Genomic DNA, 18,851 nt, shown 5'->3' with positions numbered 1-18,851 from the left:
TGCAGAGCAAGGGGAGATGGGCTTAGACCGAAGGCAGGGCTAAGATTAGAGAGAAGGAAGATCTTGGCAGTGAGGGATGTTGTATAACCTACTTTTTAAGACACTTGGGGACTGAGGAGACTCCCACACTCCTGGTCTGGGCCCAGTGGACTGTATCTCAGGATGGTCTGGCAGGGCTGGCTGGGAACAGAGGAGGGGGTCTTGTGGGCCTTCTGTACGTGGCCTGATCTTTCTTGGTGTCCTCAATTTCCCGTTGGAAGTTAAGTTGGGGAATTTTGGAGCTGGCAAGGCACCCTCCCCCCCCACCCCCCCACCACGCACTGCACCAGTGTTCTGGGCTGGGTAATAATGCCTGTCATTTCCTCTCCCGGGGGAGTGGGGCTGCAACCGCCCTGACAGCCCCGAGGGATTGAAGGCAACTAAAAATAGTGCATTAAATATAATCTGTTGAGGGGCACATTTGCATTGCTTCCCCCAATCCCCCTCCTGCCTGTCTCATCACCCTTCTGGGCAGGCCAGGCCTGGGTCTAGCTCTGGGCCCTGAGAATCAGGCTCTGGGCTCCCGCTGCTCTCATTTTGTTGCAGAAGGGTTCTCCAGATAAGAGATCTGAGGGAGCAAATCCAAAAAGTACAGGTGAGGGTCCTCAGGGGCACCGCCTGCCTCCCCTCCTCACTTCCCCTTGGCCCTCTGGGTCCTTCAGGGCCCCAAGGTACAGAGAGAGGAGCTGGAAGTGAGGGAGGCTGTGTTGAAAAGGAGAGCCATCTCGGGCTTTGTTCTCCCATCAGCCACTTCCGTCTGCTACACAGTCTCTCTGAGGTTAAATATTAATTAAGAGCAGAATGACAGTGAGAGCTGAGCAGTGTCACTTTCTGTCCCAACACAAATGCTAATTTCTTTCCTGGTATGAAGTGACTCTGGAGTGGGATTGGCAGCCCAGGAGAATGGCTGGGGAGGGGGAAGACGAGGCCTGTCAGGTTACAGAGGACGTGGTCACCGCACAATCCCAGGCTCTCCCTGCTCTAACATGGTGATCAAAGAAGCCAGGTGCGTGCTGGCCCTCCCCACACCGCTAAGGCAGGATTCTTAACCTGGGGTCCAGGACTTGGTGGCAGGGCTCCTGAAACTCTGGGAGTTGTTTGCAAAATTGTGCGTGTGCCTAGAGATAGCTTTTTGGGGGAGAATCGTGAGTTTCCATCAGAACCCATATGATGTCCCACAGGGACGTCCTCAGCATGAGGTGCCCGTCTTTGAGGTCACCTCATGGTTCAAGATGGCTGCTAGAGCCTTGGCCGAACATCTGTCTTCTGGGCAGGAAGCAGGAGAAAGGTGGGGTGGGGAGGAGGGGGCCAAAAGGCTCCATTCCAGTTTTCTGTTCCCCTGTTAATGAGCTGTCCCAGAAATCCACTTCCATCGTACTGTCCACACCCACCTGCAGACAGGCTGTGAAATACAGTCTCTCAGCTGACCATGTTGCAGCTCTGGATAAAATCTGCGTTTCCGTTAATAAGAAAAAAGGAGAGAGTGATAGATAAGTAAGAATTTCTGCTGCTAAAGGTCAAGAATGTTGGATTTGGGGGAGGAGATATTACATCTCTCCAGGGTTTCCATGCCTGCTGCCCAGACAAAGCTGACTGAGGATAAAGGCCAGGCATCCAAATGCCACTTTGTTCTGGAGACCCGTCAGCCATGCCTGGGTTCTCACTAGGTCTGCAGAGGCTGGGCCCCACCCGGGAGGTGTGCAGGTCTAACCTCTGGCAAGGGCGGTTATCTGAAAGGATGCTAAGTAAACAGGTGCTTGTTCCACTGAGGAATGAAGGGGCTTTGCGGTGTGTGTCGAGGAACGGCTCCTTGGTCTATCATAATTCTCCTCTCACTGGCAGCACTTGGCTCCCCGCAGCCTGGAACAGGTGACTGAGGAGAGGGAAGACATTTTCAGTTTCTAAGAAAGATGCAAATAGGGCAGGTCGTGGGTGTCAGAGAGGTGAACTGGGCCAGAGGGAGATTCCACTTGTTAAGGACCTGGGTGGCATGTTCAGTTCACTCCATTTCTCTCAAGTCTTTGTGCCTTTACACAAGCTGTTGCATCTGATGAGAGAGTGGTCATCCCACGGTGGGCTTGCTGTCCCTCTCAGCTCCGTGAAGCAGGTCCTGATTTCTCTGGTTCATACTCCACCCCACCCCCACCCCTGCTTCCAGAAGCTTTCTGCAGTTTTGAACATATCTTTATTACAACATTCATCACATTGTTTAAAAACGTTTACTTGTCTTCTTCTGCCAGGTGAAGAGCTCCTTAATGATCGAGAATGTTTCACGGTCACCTGTGGCATATAATTCTTGGCCGGTTCCACGCATGCTTGATGGGGATGAACCAATTTTAAAAGGTGTGGATGAGTATCCATGGTGAGCAAAATATTCTCGAGGTAATAAGGGGATTTAAAAAAATAAAAATTGCATAGACGCTGGCTTCGAGGAGTTCGTAGTCTACGGGGAAGACAGAAGAATAGATTGCCGATCTAAGGGAGCGGTAGTAGTGATAAGACGCGGGTATTTTTAGAACAGGGAGGGAGGGATGACTAGAAGGGAGGGGGATCTGAGAAGGCAATACTGATCTGTGTGCGGCCTTAAGGAAAAGTCATGCCCCCATGTTTAGGGCAGAAAAGGGGCAAGGAAAAGGAGAAAACATAATCCTTAAACTCCATAATTGGAGAGCAGGTGGTTTGGCAGGGTTGGAGAATCTAGAAGTATTTCTATCGGTTTGTTTGTTTTAATATGAATAAACTATGCTGTGTGTTAGGTTGAGTCCAAGGCCTGACTTTTTTCTGGAAGAAGACTGTGTTGTTTTGTTCTTGTATAGCTTGAAAGTGCCTGTGAAGGTGTCCGGGTGGGGAGATGGTGCTGTTCAGGGAACAGGAGGCAAGAGGTCAGGGTGGGGCTGGGGGCTGGGATGGGCGCCCCCTCGGTCTGAGTGTCTGGGAGGCCTTTGGGAAGGAGGTCTCATGCTAGGTCCTTCCCTCACTTTTCCTTTTTCTGTCTTTCTTAAAATACCCTGTGTTTCTGCAGCAGTGCGGCTGCTAATCTAAAATAAAAACAGCAGGAAATGCAAATGGTCAGGTTCTCCTAGCAACAGGAGCCGACCCACGCAGGGCGTGTGGAGCAAAGCAAAACTGTCCTGAGGCTGAGATGCGGGCGGCTGGGGCGAGGAACAAGTCTCCTCTTCCAGCCTCACCCCTCTTACTTCAGAGAGGGACTGGCAGCGGGCAGCGGCCTGCTGTGCAAAGGAACCCTCCCTCAACTGGACTGAGGCAAAGGAGCCTGTGCTGGGGACGGGGGAGGGGAGGGGGTACAGCAGCAGCCGTGCTTTATTTAAGACACTTCCTGATGACAGTGGCTGGAGTGGCCTCTCAGAACCTGACACTAGGGGTCTAATTAGGTGCCTGATTGGGAACGGCCTGGGTGTGGGCTGGTTTCCACGTGTCATTTTGAATCAGCCCATGGAGCTGTACCATTCCTAAGGTTATGAAATAAAAGGACGTAGAAGATGGCCCAGACGCCTAGGTAAGGGTTGGTTAGGAAACTGCCAAGACTCTTAGAAACACCTGGTTTAATCCCTTTCTGTTACAGATGCGGAAACTGAGGTCCAGAGAGGTAAGTGACTTTCCCAGGATGCAGATCTAATTAGTGGCAGAGGTGGAATTAGAAAACACGTGTCCAGGCTGAGACTAATTTTATTTTAAGTCGAAGCTGCTGCTGGCTTCCTCTGCACACAGCTAGACAATCAGAAGCATAATAACCTTACTGGGCCCCTAGGGAAGAAGCCCAGGCCTCTTAGGCACATCAAATAAGTCTAAAGACATTTGAGAGACAAATGTGGGACCACAACCTCTGTGGGGTGCCACAGGAGGGTGAGCCCCTGAAGATGAGGGCGCCATTGCCTGGGGGTTGTCCCTCAGAGTGCCACCCAGTGCTTGGTGGCCGCCATGCCCCATTCTGTGGGAGTCTCTTGGTGGGAAAGGGGAGGAAGAGCACCATCTTGTCAAGGTGACAGTGGAGGAAACTGGAGAAGGTGGGAGAGACTTGCTCAAGGGGACAGATCTGAGTGTAGCAGAACTTGAAACAGAACCCCGGCATCCTGGCTCCTAGACTCCTGGAGAAGCCCGTGTGTCCTAGACAGTGTGGTTCCCTCTTACATAACAGCTCGTTCATTACTCACACTCTGGCTTCCTCCTGCAAGCCTCCTACAGCCTCCCCCCGAGAAAACAGAGAGGAAGAAAAGGCTTCTCAGTTCTAGCCGAGTCTTGGCCACTTGAGTACATGGCCAGAGTCATGAGGGTTCCAGGGAAGGCAGCAAGCTGGACAACAGCAGCAAGCCACGTGGGGGAAATGGCTGGTGTCCTCGGAGCTTGAATGCAGAACCATCGACCTAGGAATGACCTCCACATCAGCAAGCTTCACTTCCCGTGACACCGGGGCCAAAGCCCTGGAACCCAAACTGAGACAGTCAACTGGTGAATAGAAGGAAGAACATGGGCTTGGGTGTCTGCAGCCTTGGCTCAAATTCTAGCTTAGTCACGAACTCTATGACCTTAAGCAACTGACTAGGGATTCTTTATCCATAAAACCAGAGAGCAGTTGTGTCTGTGTCACAGAGGCATATCTCATAGACGTATGTAAACTGCCTGCACAGCCAGACATACAGTAGGCGCTCAACAATTATTGGCTTCTGCACTTTCTTACCTGTGTCTGCTGTTGCTCAGGGACCAGGTGGCAGTTTCCACTGCTACTGCCAAGCAGAGAATGCTATTTTCCAGGTAGCCCAAGATGGAGCTCAGAGTGGGATTCTCCCACACAAACATTAGCTTGTCTCTCTTATTGATTAAATGGATTTTTATGGATTGATCTGAAAATATACGTCTTATGCCTGTTCTTCATCATTGTGCCCCCAGCACCTGGTATAGGAGGTACTCAATAAACAGCTGTTGAATGAATGAACCAATGTGTTGTTTACATGAAAAGAGACATTTTAAATTCAAGATAACCAACTTACAAAAAAGAATATTTGAAGCATAAGGAGGTCATAAGTCTGGTTTGCTTACAGAATCTCTTTGAGGCCAGGCTCAGAGAAGACAGGTAGGGGTCCAGGGTGGGTACCTGATCTGCTAGTGGGTTTACCAAGCTATGACCTGTAGCCCAGCTCTGGACAGTTTCTGGCCTCAGATGAGACAATAAACTGCAGTGTTTCATATAAATGAATTATGAGGGGGCAGTTCTTCCCAGGAGATCGCTGGTGGGCTGTTAGGGTTAGTAAAGTAGATAGTTAGGCTTGGCCTTGGCAGGAAATCCTGCACCTCACCCTTCCAGCAGATGAGGGGCACATTCAACTGAGGTCTCCTCCAAGGAGTGGTTTGTTTTTCCCTCTTTGTGATAAATATCTCCCCCAACCCGACCCCACCCTACTTGGAATGGGGAGAAGGCCATTCTGAGCTCCATCTTGGGCTATCTGAAAACTAGTATTTTCTGCCTTGGCAATAGCAGTGGAAACCTTATCTCTCTTTTTTTCCTCTCTCTCTCCTTTTCTCTCTTTCATGTGCATTCGTATACACACACACAGACGTGTGTGTGTGTGTGTGTGTGTATGTATGAGCTTTGATATTGATTCTATCATTTTAACCCCAAATTCTGTTTTTCAAATGTGGACAGTTCTGGCTTGTTCATTATTCTCTTGTTGCTGGAGTTGTCACAAAAAGCAGTTTCCCATTGCTGAGATAGTGGCTCCCTGTGTCTCTTAGGGGATCAGCAGAGACAAAGTCCTTCCCACTGGATCTCTGGGAAATCACAGAGGCTACTGTAGCTGTGGGCTCAGCATGTGAGGTCCCAGGGAGATTATAGCCCAGTCCTCCCAGGAAGTGTGGACCTGCTGAGCTTATTTGCAATCTCCTTGAGTCCCAGACTTACTGAAGAGTTCAGATCTTCTTTTTGCTTCCTCCACCAAATACCTTATAGGCTTGCAAGAAGAATCAGAATTCCAGAATATTACGGGAGAGGCAAAGTCTTTGGCCTTAGCTTTTTTCTTTCTAAAAGAAGGATCTTCACTCCCTGGAATGAGGCTGCCTGGTATCATTAGCTGGGAAACTGGTGGAGAGTAAGAAAATCGTCTTTCTCTTCCTGGGTAGGAAATCAGGTCATCCTCTCCAAAGGTGTAGAATACTCCCCTGGGGCCGTGGAGAGCAGCTTCTGGTTTCTACCCAGAAAAACTATAGAGGAAAACTGTGGCTGCCTACTACTGAGTATCAGGGGGAAAAGCTGAGATATTTTTAACATACGGAATATCAGTGAACAGAATGCTAAGGAACTAGAAAACTGATTCCAATAAATATGAAGCATATGCTCTGCCTAAAGCAAAGCCAGCTTTTGCTATATACAAATTTCATGAAGGAAATAAATGTCAGACATTGCGGAAATACCTGGCCAAAAGAGGGCCACAACCACTTGCTTCCAGGTCTGGAAGGCTGCGTGGATAATGTGGCAAAAGTGACTGGGGTGTGGTGCCAGGGGTTCGTGGGATCCTTGGCCATCTTGCCATGCAGGTTGGGGATTGTCCAGAACCCTCTGGAGTCCCGGGAGCACAGTTCCAGAAGGACATTCCCCCCTCCCAACCCCCCAACCTCGGTTTGTAATGTCAGGGTGTGCGTCACCAACCACCGGAACATCGTTCTGGGCTCCACAACCTGAATCCTCAACACGGAAAATGCCTGTCTCAGTGGCAGAGATTCCTATCAGGAAATGGCCTTTTGGGTTTTATGTGACAGGTTCTTCCTCTTGCAACCAGGAAAGGCAGTTTGTATTCATCTCATTAGTGAAGTTCTAGTAATCGGAGATACTAATTTCATTTGCTAAACCTGACATATTTTACGCTCTCCTGTAGTGGTTAATTGCATTCCCAACAGCCTCTCCTTTCGAAAGGATGTGTGTTTGCCATTCTCATTAATACAATTAGTACCTCAGCATCGCACCCGCCCCCTCCCTAGCCGCACACTCCCGGGGCTGGGGAGGGGGAGGGGGGGCGGTACCCAGCAGGAGGCCTGCCTGGAGGGCCCGGGGCCCGGGCTGTGGGCGGGGCCGGCGGGCTAAACCACCGCAACGAAAACACCGCCGCTAAGTGCAGTGTGGTGGAGGAGAAACGAGTCATTATGCTGCCTAAAACTCCCCCTGCATCATCTGAGCCCTAGAACAGCTCCCGGCACAAAGGGCGCCGCCCGCCGCCCGCCTTCCCGCAGCCCGGCTGCTGATGCGCTGCAGCCACCCCCGCCCCCGGCTGTCCCCACGCCCGGCTCTCTGCCCCTCCAGCGCGGCGGCCCCGCTGCGGGAGGCTGGGAGCCCCGTCAGGGAAAGGGGAGAGCTGGCTCTCAGCAGGCAGGTGTTTGAAAGCCTGTTCCTCTTCCTCGGGAGGAGGAGCAAGCATCGTGCTAAGCCTGCCCGGGCCTCCATGTCGCTCTAGGAATCCATCCCTTCTCCATCCCCCTTCCGAAAGCTGCCAGCTTCGCCGAATCCTCGCTCCCTCTTGGCCCCGCCTTCTCAGCCGTTGCGGGACCCCGACTGGCAAAGACGCTGGTTTCTGCTGCAACTTCTCTCCCGGAGGGATGGGGGCGAGCGCAGACGCGGTGTGAGGGATGGACTCCCGCCTGTGTCTCAGGATTCCTCTCTGCTGGTCTCACAGAGGAGACCATGCTGACTGTTCGCTGGACTCCCCTAGCTCCTGCCTCTTCCCAGCTGTCAGGGAAATGGGTGCGTGGTGCCACTTATTTCCAACCTCTCCAAAGCCGGAGGGAAGGCAAAACCAGACAGGGTACCCCTTCCCACTCCTCCCCTTCCTCTGGCCTCTGAGTGTAGGTTTGAGGTCCGTTAGGGAAGGGTCCCAGAGAAAAACCACCTCGAGGACTCGCCGTAGTCTGCTCCTGAGAAGGAGTCTGTCCTGCAAGACACTGTGGTTGTTACAAAATAGGGACAATTTTAAAAAATCATCCTTGGATATGGCAGGTAAGAGTGGCCATAGTACTACACTGTGCACATTTGCCCGGGGATTTCACATTCTTCCCCTCTACTTTGGGTCATGTTCCAATATCATTTTAGCCAGATATGGTGTTGGTAGCAAAGGTTTATTTATTTAAATTTTTTTTCTGTTTTCAACTTTTTTTTTGTTAGTTTGCATGCTTACTTACAAAGAAACAGTTTAAAAATAGATTCATTTTATTCTTATTTATTTTTGAAGGGGAAGGTAATTAGGTTTATTTATTGATTTACTTATTTTTTTAGTGGAAGTACTGGAGATTGAACCTAGGACTTCTACCACTGAGCTATACCCTCCCCTCAAGACTTTCTTTAAAACACTCAGACTGTTACATTTGGGTTTGTATGCTCTTGGGTAGAAGCAAACCCCAGGTGCCTAATCCTGGTTGTGTCACCAGAGGACCAGGAGCTCTGAGCTTCATGTGACCTCTCTAATTTAAGACAGATACTTCTTCCTGAGACTGTGGTTTTTGAAACAGAGCTAAGTGGAAATAGGTGAGCCTTTTAACGATTTTTCCCTGATTGGAATGGACACATCCTTTCTTTCCAGCATATGACTCCATACTTCTTCCGTCAGGCAGCTCTCCTTGACCTGTTCTTTTCCTGTGCAAAGTAATCCTCGTGGAGAGGGCCTACCTGTCCCACCCAACTATTGATCTGACAGCCTTATTATGAGTTTCCTGATACATAGGAAGGAGCAACACACTCGTATGTGGTATATGTTGCCTCTAAAACCCAAAGAGTCCTACCAAACATCGTGCCTCTTTTTTGTTGGTAGGTGCAACCAATTGTCTTTTACTTTAGAGAGTACATCCTGATGTGAACTAGACCACTGGATCCTTAGGAATTTCACTGACGTGGCAAGTCCTTGAGCTTTCTATCATGATACCGATGTAATGGACTAGTGTGGTGTTCTACAGGATGTTGTGACAATCAAGGTCTATCCAGACTACGTTCTGACAAAGCGCAGGGGCATTAACAGTGGAGGATGCTGTTGTCCCTGCCACTTGAAGTCAGTTTGCTTCCTACTATCTTTGGTGACAGGACTGAGGAGTGGGGAAGAATTTATTAGGCTAATATCTGCATACCAGCTTCCAAGGGCTGTGTTGTCTTGCTCCAGCAAAGTTACCACATCCAGAATCAGCTGCAAATGGCATCACTGATTAAGTGTGTGATAATCTAGAGCCGTTCTCCAAGACCATCTGTTTTCTGAAAGAGCCAGGAAGTAAGTTAAATGGGGATGTGGTTGGAATCACACCTTTTCCTCTTTCAAGTCTGTAATGGTGGCACTAACTCTGTAATTCCTCTGGGATGGTTTCTAGCTTTCTTTTGGGCTACTAGCTTAGCACAGGGGAGTGGGTTGGGGGTAGCACAGTTCTAGGGCCTTCTACTTAGCCCTGCTTTCTGGCCATATTAGACCTCACCCTGTGGGTCAGAGAACCAACAGGGAGATTTTCCCAGTTACTAAGTGTATCTGTTCCAAATACACCTTCTGAGACTGGGAACCATGAGATAGATCCATGGACCACTGAGTGTGGATGGAAACTTCTTCTCTTACTTGACTTTCATAAGCACAGTCTGGCTAGTGAACCAAGGTGGCATTTCAGGTTTTAGGATGAGGGTCAGTTCATTTCATTTCTCAGTCCTGTGAGGAATGGAGTATCCTCTGGGAACTCCTGAGGAAATATGACTTGTGCGTGGTTGAGCGGGTTGCATATAATAGATCCATTTCTCATGTTCTTTAGCATTTAGACCTCTTCCTCTGTCTGTAGAATGCCAGGGAAGTTCTGACATTTCAGTCTTGCTGGTGATAGCTTACTGTTGAGATTGGCCAATCTATCAAAGCTTCTTCCTAAGTGCTCAAACCATGACATTAAATCCTAATTCCCAGTTATGCATCCATTTTGAAAGATTTTAGCTAATCAAGCCTTAAATTATGTTCTTGGCCTGACAACCTTAGAATCAAGTTAAATAGATGTTCCCCGACTCCTGTTGATACTAGTTAGTGACATCCTGCAATTCTTTTGGCAGATAGTCTGTCTCCTCCATCACCACTATTAAATTCCAGAACATTTCCAATATCCCTGAAAGAAGCCCTGTTCCTATTGGCAGTTAATCCCAATTCCTGCTACTCTCATCCCTTGGAAATCACTAATCTATTTTGTGTCTCTATGGAATAACCTATTCTGGACATTTCCTATAGCTGGAATCATACAGTATGTGGACTTCTGTGTCTGGCTTCGTTCACCTAGCATAGCTTTTTAAAGATTCATCCGTGTTCTAGCATGTAACAGTATTTCATTCCTTTTTATGGTAAAATACTATTCTATTATACAGGTTGTCCCTTGATATCCAAGGGCGATTGGTTCCAGAAGCCCCATGTACACCAAAATCTGTGGATGCTCAAGTCCCTTATATAAAATGTTGGGAGTACAAGGAATACAGTCAACACTCCATATCTGCAGATGCAAATCCCACCAGTATGAAGGGCTGACTGTGTATTTATTGGAAATAAATCTGGGTGTGAATGCACTCCTGTAATTTAAACCCCTGTTTAAAGGGTCAACTGTATAGATATACCACATCTTGTTTGCCTGTTAATCAGTTGATGAACATTTGGGTTGTTTCCACTTTTTGGCTATTATGAATGATGCTGCTATAAACCTTCATGTACAAGTTTTTGTATAAACATATGTTTTCCATTCTCTTGGGTATACACTGAGAAATGGAATCCTGGGTCATATGGCAATTCTATGCTTAACTTTTTGAGGAACTGCCAGACTCCATTGAGTTTTAGAATTCTACTCCCAAGTTTGACATTTTTAAGAGCTTTTCATTTCCTGAATGTTTACCCTTTGAAAAAAAATTGAATGTAATGTCGTCCCTCTCTGAGGGTATCAGTGAAATTTTTGAAAAGGATTTCTTCTCCCTGCATAGTCTGTCTCTCAAAGTTAATTTAACTTAATTTTAAAAAATCTCTGTTTTCTATTAGAGGCTTTGCCCAAATGTCTATGTCTCATAATCCTTGGCTGATCAAGAGTGATTTTATTCAGGAATGAAGAACCAGAAGACTGACTGGATCATTCTCACCATTGTGTGGGTGGTCTTGTTGACTTTGAGTTTCAAAGTGATTTGATGGGCTGTTTGTTGAGAAACTCTCATGTCAGTTATATTAGGTCAGATTCTTCAGAGAAGGACCTTCTAATTGCTCATCTGAAAGGTAGAATGCTCTGACGGATGAATGGTAAAGAGGCCTGGACGTCCCTGGACTCATGATTCTGTGTGCACGTGGTCACTCCACACTCTTTTTTGGGTGTGGTGCTTCTGTCCTCAAGGGGCCCTCTGTGTCCCAATCTGGGGGCCGTTCTATTCTCTCTGGACTGTAAACCTCCAGATTTCTGCTAGGATGGCGTGAGGGGTAGGTTCCCAGTGGCGTGGAGTGGGAAAAGGAATCTAAAATCTAACCGTTGCGCAAGTAGCTCTTAACCCATCTTCTTTTATTTGGCCTTCCTCCTGACACCTCCAGTTCCAGTGCTAGCTGCTACCGCCTATTCCAGGGAACTTTGCGGTGCAAATTGTGTTGATTCTTATCCTCACTTTGGGTTTGGGATTTGGCTCTCTCGGTTCAGCTGAATCTAGCTTCCAGCTTCCAAAAGTTGTTGATTTTGCCTCTTTTCCTGTTGCACTAACCATGTTTAATGTAAAAGAAAAATTCACCTGCTGTTGTTTTAAAGGGGCTTCTGGAGGATACAGAATTAGATGCATGTGTTCAGTCTTCCATCTTAATCTAGAAGTCTGCAATCCACCCTTCTAGGTGAAAAAAACTCTGATATTTTGATCCTCATCTGAATTAGCCACCATCTAATCAGGGAGCAAAACCCACTGTACTTATCCTAATAGGCAAGGATTTAGCATAAAGAGCTGCTAATCAGGCATAAAGAGCTGTCAGCATGTTGGCAGTGACGGAAAAAGCGAACAGAGAAAACTCAGCTGTTGAGGAGATAGAAATCGCAGGAAGCAGCTACCACTGCTAGGCCTGGAGGCAGAAAGAAAGGAAGTTTGGATTGTTAGAAACTCCGTGAAAGGGCCTCACAGAGCTGAAACCCAGACCTCTGAGGAGGAACACCGCTTGGCCAGGGCCGGTGTCTCCGAGGGGCTGGGATGAGGCTGGCGTGGCTGTGGGAAAGCTGGATTCTGCTGCTTCTGGCCCGACCGGCTGCTCTGGGGTGGGGAGGAAGCGGGGTGACACCGACAGGCGGAGGAAGCTGGCAGGAGGTTGACAGAAAGGAGCATGTCACCCTCTCCCTAACGGCCTTATTGTCAGAGTGTAAATGAGGTCCAGCTCGCAAAGGAGAAGCATGGAGCGCAGAGCCCAATGCCAGCATCACAAAGCCAACTAGGAGGTAAGCTGGAGGCTGAGGGGTGATAACTTAATGATGAGTATTGTCTATTCTTTGGGGCACTTGGGTTCACATGCGTCCTGCTAAGCATATGTGAACCTGCAGACAACAGTATCCACTTTGTGTTTCTACCTTCTCACAAAACCATTGTCACTGTCTCCCCACGTGAAAAGTCCAAACGTCGGGGGTGGTCTCACTATGTCTGAGATGTATGAGTTACTGATCAAATTCATAGTCCCATCTGAACATTCTGTTTCTAAACACTATCTTTTGATTCTAATTTTCCTTCAACTGGTTCAGAATTGGGGGTAGGACGAGAGGGATACCATATATTGACTTTAAACACTAACAGGTGTGCATGTCCTCAGCAAATTTAGCAGCTACCCTGACGCTTTGCATTCACCCCGAAAGCAGCGTGAGTTCCAGTTGTTCCACATCACCCACTTAGTATTGCCTGACTTCGATGTTGCCTATTTACAAATAAGAAATTATACATCACTATTGTTTAATGGACATTTTCCTTACTGGGGAGGCTGAACATCTTTTTGCCATTTGCTTATTGGATTTGGGTTTCCTCTTCTTGTATTTTCTTCCTGCCCATTGGTCTAATTTTTTCTTCTTAATGGTTTGCAGGAATTCATAAATATTTTTTTTGATGAAACGTATTTGAAACATACAGATAAGAATAGAGGATAATATAAAAATATTCATGTTTCTATCCCTCAGCATCATTAAATTGTCTTATTTGTTTTTATTCATTGTCTTACTTGCTTCAGATTAAAAAATGAAAGCAAAAAAACATACACAGTGGGCACCCCTTATCTGTGGGTTCTGTGTCCATGGGTTTTGCATCCGTGGATTGAGAGAGCCACTAAGGGTCTTGAGTATCTGCGGATATTGTTATCCGGACGGGGGTCCTGCAACTGATCCCTCACGGATCCTGGGGGACGACTGTATACATCTGAGATCCTTTTGGTTCCCTCTCCAGTCCTATCTTCCTGCTTTCCTCCCACAGTAATCACTATCATGAATTTAGTGTTTACCATTCTCATGCACGGTTTTTATACTGAGTAGGAGTTATATTCTGGTTAACTAATCTTTTGTTAATTTTATGCATTTTGAATTGCAAATCTCTCCCTCTCATTCTGTGCTGTGTTTTTCACTTTGCCTATGGTGTTTTTTGATATTTGAAAGTTTTAAATTTTAATGTGATTGTATTTATCAGATGTTTTTCTTATGGTTTGTGCTTTTTGTGTTGTATTTTTAAAATCCTTCCTCTGTATTTCTGTACTCTTTTTGCGGATTATGTTTTATCTCCCTGATGAATGTCTTATGGTCCTTGAGAAAAGGATCATGATTTAGGTACTTCTTTTATCCTCTACAATGTTAATTCCAGTAACTCCCAACTGTTAGGTCAGAAAGACCCGATGGGCAAACACCAGCTCGTCTTTCTCCACACATCTGGCTGTTGCTGCTACTCTGTTTAGTCACTACCTCATGTCCTTTCCTCTCTTTTCCTTTGGTTTTTACTTTTTATGTCTACATTTTTCCTTTCCATTCTTTTACTATCAGTTGCATCTGAAAACCGTTAAAAATAAAGGGGTTTAACTGGCTCGTACAAGTGGAAAGTCCGCGGGCTTCAGCTTTGAGTCCCCAGGTCATTGATAGGATCACTCAAGAACACACATGATGTCTTTCTGTCTTTTTGCCCTGCTTCCTACTAGGTCAGCTTTATTCTAAAGCTTGCTCTCCCTCACAGCCACATGACATTTTTATGCCTAATTTCAGGATTTTTCAACCTTAACACTAGTGACATTTGGGCTGGGTCATTCTTTGGGATGGGGGTCTGTCCTGAGCGTTGTAGGAGGGTAAGAAGCATACGCAGCAAAACTACCCAGTAGGTACCAGTAGCATCCTTCCTCCCCACCCTGAGCTGTGACAACCAGATGTCTCCTGGGGGGTGAAATCACTCCTGGGTGAGAGCTTCTGTCCTAATTAGGTAGGCCTAAGTCACATGTCAAGTCTTGAAATAATGAGAGCCTGCTGAGGGGTAAGAGGGGCTAATTGACTTAAGCCAATCTGGATTTATTTCTTGAGCTGGCTGAACTTTTGATCCAGGTTAGCGAAGAGTAGAAACCAAAAAGAAAAGCTAGGTATTAGTAGAAAGGGGGTGGTGGAAGTGATACTGGAGAGTCAAGAAATGGTCAACCCTAGAAAAATCTGATATGAGGCCCAAAGTGGCAGCTAAGTGACTGACTTCCATTTCATTATTTAATAGTCCATAGATGCAAAGCCCTCGTCATTAGGGCTGCCATTGTACTGTAAAGAGAAGTGGGGAGGGAGGAAGGGAGGGAAGGACAGGGAGAGAGAGATCTACTGTCTGTTTCCAAAAGGACACTAATTCCATCATGAGGGCCCTGCCTCATTACCTCATCTAAACATAATTATCTCCCAAAGTCCACAGATACAGTCACATTGGAGATGAAGGCCTCAACATATGAATTTTGGAGGGGACACAGTTCAGTACATGATATTACTATTTGAAGTTTTGGTAATTATAATTTATTTAGAGAAGAAATAGAAATGCATATGTATCTGTTATAGATTAGCTCTCCCTCATCAGCAGGTATGCCCATCATTGGGTTTTCATACAGATGACATTAGAGGAAGAAAAGAGTTTCTAAATGTGCATAAATATGTCAGAGATTTTCAGATTACCTATCATAGGTCAGGTTCTCTGGGGATGGTGTTTTGAGACCAGTGGTTTAGAGAGTTTGAGTAAAGGTGAAGGTGATTTCCCGGTGAGTGCATTCAGAAACAACACTTGTAAGGATGGTAGGGAAGCAGGAGTGGATAGAGGACCAAGTTGCAGCACAGGCTCAGCCAATCCTACGGCTGGGGGATGGAATGGCCCTGCAGGGTGGTCTCAATTTGAGGCAAAGGGCCAACCTGTTGTATTACTGAAGTGACTAGTTGTTAGATGCAAGCCACGTCCAGGGAGAGTGCAGTTTAAGCTGAAGCAGCTCCCTAATGCTGAAGGTAATTCCTAGAAAGGAAGTAGCCTTCAGTCCTGGGAAGGTGGGATGGGGTGGGATGGGGCCAGGTCTGGGCAGCACACTCTTAGTCTTACGTCATCCAAGCAATCTAAAAGCAAGTGACTCTAAACTCAGGATTGTCAACATAACACCGCAAGCACCCTGTTTTCCTACCAATTGCTTGTTAGGTCTCCAGGCAATCATGCTTCCTATTGTTGCAAGGATTTCCAGAACAAGTTTTCCTGATGGTCTCCAAAATCGGTTTAATGACTGATTTATCAGACTGAGCCCTACTTCTTAGTAATATGATTTCAATGGAATAAAGTTCCTTAGTTCTTGGTCAAAAGCCTCTTTTTTTCTTGTTTATTTCTTGGTCAGAAGCCTCTGAGACAGATGTTTTCAGGGACAGAGTGGTGGCCGGCTTTCACACCTTCTCCGTTATATCCGACCCCTGGGATGGTGTGTTTCAGCACTTCCGGTGGTGACCTCTCGGTATTGAAGTGTTGGCAGTCCTTTGCTAACGGATTTGGTTCCAAATGTGGTTCTTGAGGCTTTAGTTAGCAGTGACTTCACTACCCAGCCAGCGTTTGCATTTTTGCTCTACACAGCAGAGGCTGCTTACTCCCAAGCATATTTCATTCACGAAAAATAATTTCCCCTTGTAAAGTAGTGCATTTTGCATGTTCAGTCTCTTCTGAGAGCCTTACAGGCATAAATAATTGTCAAGCCCAGTAGCTACATTTGTCAAAAGCACTTCAGATTGGAAATGAGTTTGTCAGCATTGTAAATTGATACAAAATGGGCCATCATTATATGCACATAACAAATACACGGGAGAGTGGGGGGAAGGGATAGCTCAAGTGATAGAGCGCATGCTCAGCACCCAAGAGGTCCCGGGTTCAATCCCCCATACCTCCTCTAAGCGGAAATCAAGAAAACTAATTTCCTCCCCTTCAGAAAACAAATATATGGGGGAGGGAAAATAGGACTGAAAATGAAGAGCCAAAGTCCTAGTCTTATGTTTGTAACCTGCCTTTTAGAAAAATCCTCAGGCCAAGTGAGTTGCATGTAGGACATTAGTACCTGGCTCCTGTATAACCTTCCCTCCTTCCCATAAAATAAGAACGTGGGAATAATTTCATAGGAGAAAACCTACAGTTTGAAGAAAATATGGTACCTGATGAACTGTTTTCAAATGTTGGAAAACTCAAGTTGTTTTGAGGTGTAGAGAGGAACTGTTGGGTTAATTTTATTGAGAAATTAAGGAAGTCGCTATTTAGTTTGCTTAGGACAACAGCTGTTACAAAAGTGAGTATGTTTAGAGGCAGAATGACAGCAACCATCAGATTCTTGACTTGGCCTCCTCCCTCACTCACAGGAGCCCTGAATGAGCTTCGTCCACAGTGCAACAGAGAGCACGACCTCCAGATTATGTGGGACTTATGTTTATTACAAAGGACCGATTGCTGCTCTTGATAGAAGACCCTTTATCTCTAGGTACACTGTTCACATGAACGTTTTATGAAAAATTCATGTTCACAAACTCTCACGCCTAACCTCCCACAGAGCAACATTTTGCATGTATTTTAAAAGCAGTTTAAGTTCTTTTGCTCTCACATGAGTTTTCATATGCTCCTAGATGCCAAAGATCTTTCTTTTGGGAGATTCTCATTTTCTTTGTATGACTCCAAGGAACACCATGAACATGGCAATTTATGGGGCAGGCTACTCAAATCTCTGCCTGCCTGTGTTTGTTAACCCCTCATTCACTGTTTTAACAATTTCCTTTCATTCTTGATACTCCCCTAGGCTTTGGTTTTGCCAATAATTTAACAAATGGTGCAGGGTAGTGAGAAGCCACGCGGAGTAAATTATTGTGGTGGGTGTTTGTTGGTTGACTGCCCAGCATCCACTATTTCTTCTTCCTGACAACATTACTCTGTTTCCTATAAGGGACTTCAAACTTCCTTGACTTTCAGCTTGGCTTTTTGAGCAGAAGTGACCCCCTATTCCAAGGGTGGGTTCTGACAGTGATAGGTATAATCTGATTAGCATATTCCCCCACCCCAAATCGCAATGATTCATTCAGGGATGGAGGTACAACCCAATCAAAGTTAATTTGATGGAAGAGATATTTGTTCGGGCCTCTCCATCTTCTGTATAAGCCACTAGAAATACTTCACTCTTTCCTGCTGCATATAAAAAAGGAACTAGATTGTGGACAAAAAACCAAATCTCTATCCTCACAGAGCATACATTCTTGGAGGAGGAAGCAAGCAGTAAACAAGGAGAAAAACAGAAAAGGGAAAATGGTTAGAGAGGTTATAGGAGGCAAGATCTGCATAGAACTTTGTAGACTGTTACGAAGACTTTAGCTTTTACTCTGAGTGAGATGAGAAACCATTGGGGGTTTTAGGCACAGCAGTGACATGATATGACAAACTCTAATAGGATACTCTGGCTTTTGTGTTGAAAGGGGAAAAGAGTAAAACAGGGAGATCAGTTACAACAGCTGTTAGGCTTCAGTACCTTGAAATATTGGTTCCAATTCTTCATTCCTCTTAGTAGGATTAAATCTAGAGATAAAGAGGGTGACATTTCTTTAAAGAAATTGTGAGTGCAGCTTTTGACACATGGAGCTGACTGGACTCAAATGCGTAGAAAACTCACAAAGTTTTTAAGAAAAGCTTATTGGCAGAAGCACTACCAGCAACTAAAAGAGACAGAGGATGTCCGAGATGTAAACATCTTTGTGCTCTCAACTTTCTGCAGGCAGGAATCAGGTTGAGAAACTCACTTATCCACCAAAAAGGGAATTTTTTCCAATGCCATTTCCGAGGAAAGATGCATGGAAGATAATGGATTGGATATTAGAGACCTGTGTTTAGCTAGCATGCAGCTCTCTATTGGCAGTAAGACCTTGGAAGGGGGATGGCTGCCCAGAGGTGAGTGGAGATTAGAGAATGAATGCCACAACCTTGAACTCATTGACATAAGTCACCTGTATTTGGGTGGAGATCAGTTGGGTGAACTTCTGTTGTAGAGCCTGACAAAGGCTCAGTGATGGGGGGTAGGCAATGAGGCACCTGAAATAAAATTGCTTTGCAGAAAGAGAATGTCTGGGCTTATGACAAGGATCTAAGTGTGTGTACTGGATGTGAATCACATATTGCTGGTTAGAAGTTCCTCAAGTCGGAGACACCCAGGCATGTCATTGAGCTTTGGGGAACAATGGATGTGTGACTTTGGACTAAGAGAGGTGGAATCATAGAACCAAAGTCTGGGACATTCACAGTGGTGCAGACAGGAATTTATATCAGCCAGGACATGACCTCAGTCTGCTGGTAGAAG

At 46.2% G+C, this 18,851-nt stretch overlaps 1 protein-coding gene and 1 long non-coding RNA gene across 2 annotated transcripts in view; both read left to right on the top strand.

The window, feature by feature from the left end:
* Positions 1 to 507: 507 nt before the first annotated feature.
* LOC123618716 (uncharacterized) lies at positions 508 to 5,008 on the top strand. The gene is made up of 3 exons (XR_012503783.1): positions 508 to 2,401; positions 3,623 to 3,646; positions 4,233 to 5,008. It is a non-coding gene; the product is annotated as an uncharacterized LOC123618716 (long non-coding RNA).
* A 7,438-nt stretch (positions 5,009 to 12,446) lies between these two features.
* Positions 12,447 to 18,851, top strand: part of SIAE (sialic acid acetylesterase) — a 50,131-nt gene continuing 43,726 nt past the window's right edge. The window contains exon 1 of the mRNA XM_074357027.1: positions 12,447 to 12,468. The gene's annotated coding sequence lies outside the window, so the exon portion shown is untranslated. The remainder of the gene's footprint in view (positions 12,469 to 18,851) is intronic.

Source organism: Camelus bactrianus, chromosome 33 (assembly GCF_048773025.1).
Source record: "Camelus bactrianus isolate YW-2024 breed Bactrian camel chromosome 33, ASM4877302v1, whole genome shotgun sequence".
Lineage (NCBI taxonomy): Eukaryota > Metazoa > Chordata > Mammalia > Artiodactyla > Camelidae > Camelus > Camelus bactrianus.
This window is presented reverse-complemented; position numbering and strand designations above follow the sequence as displayed.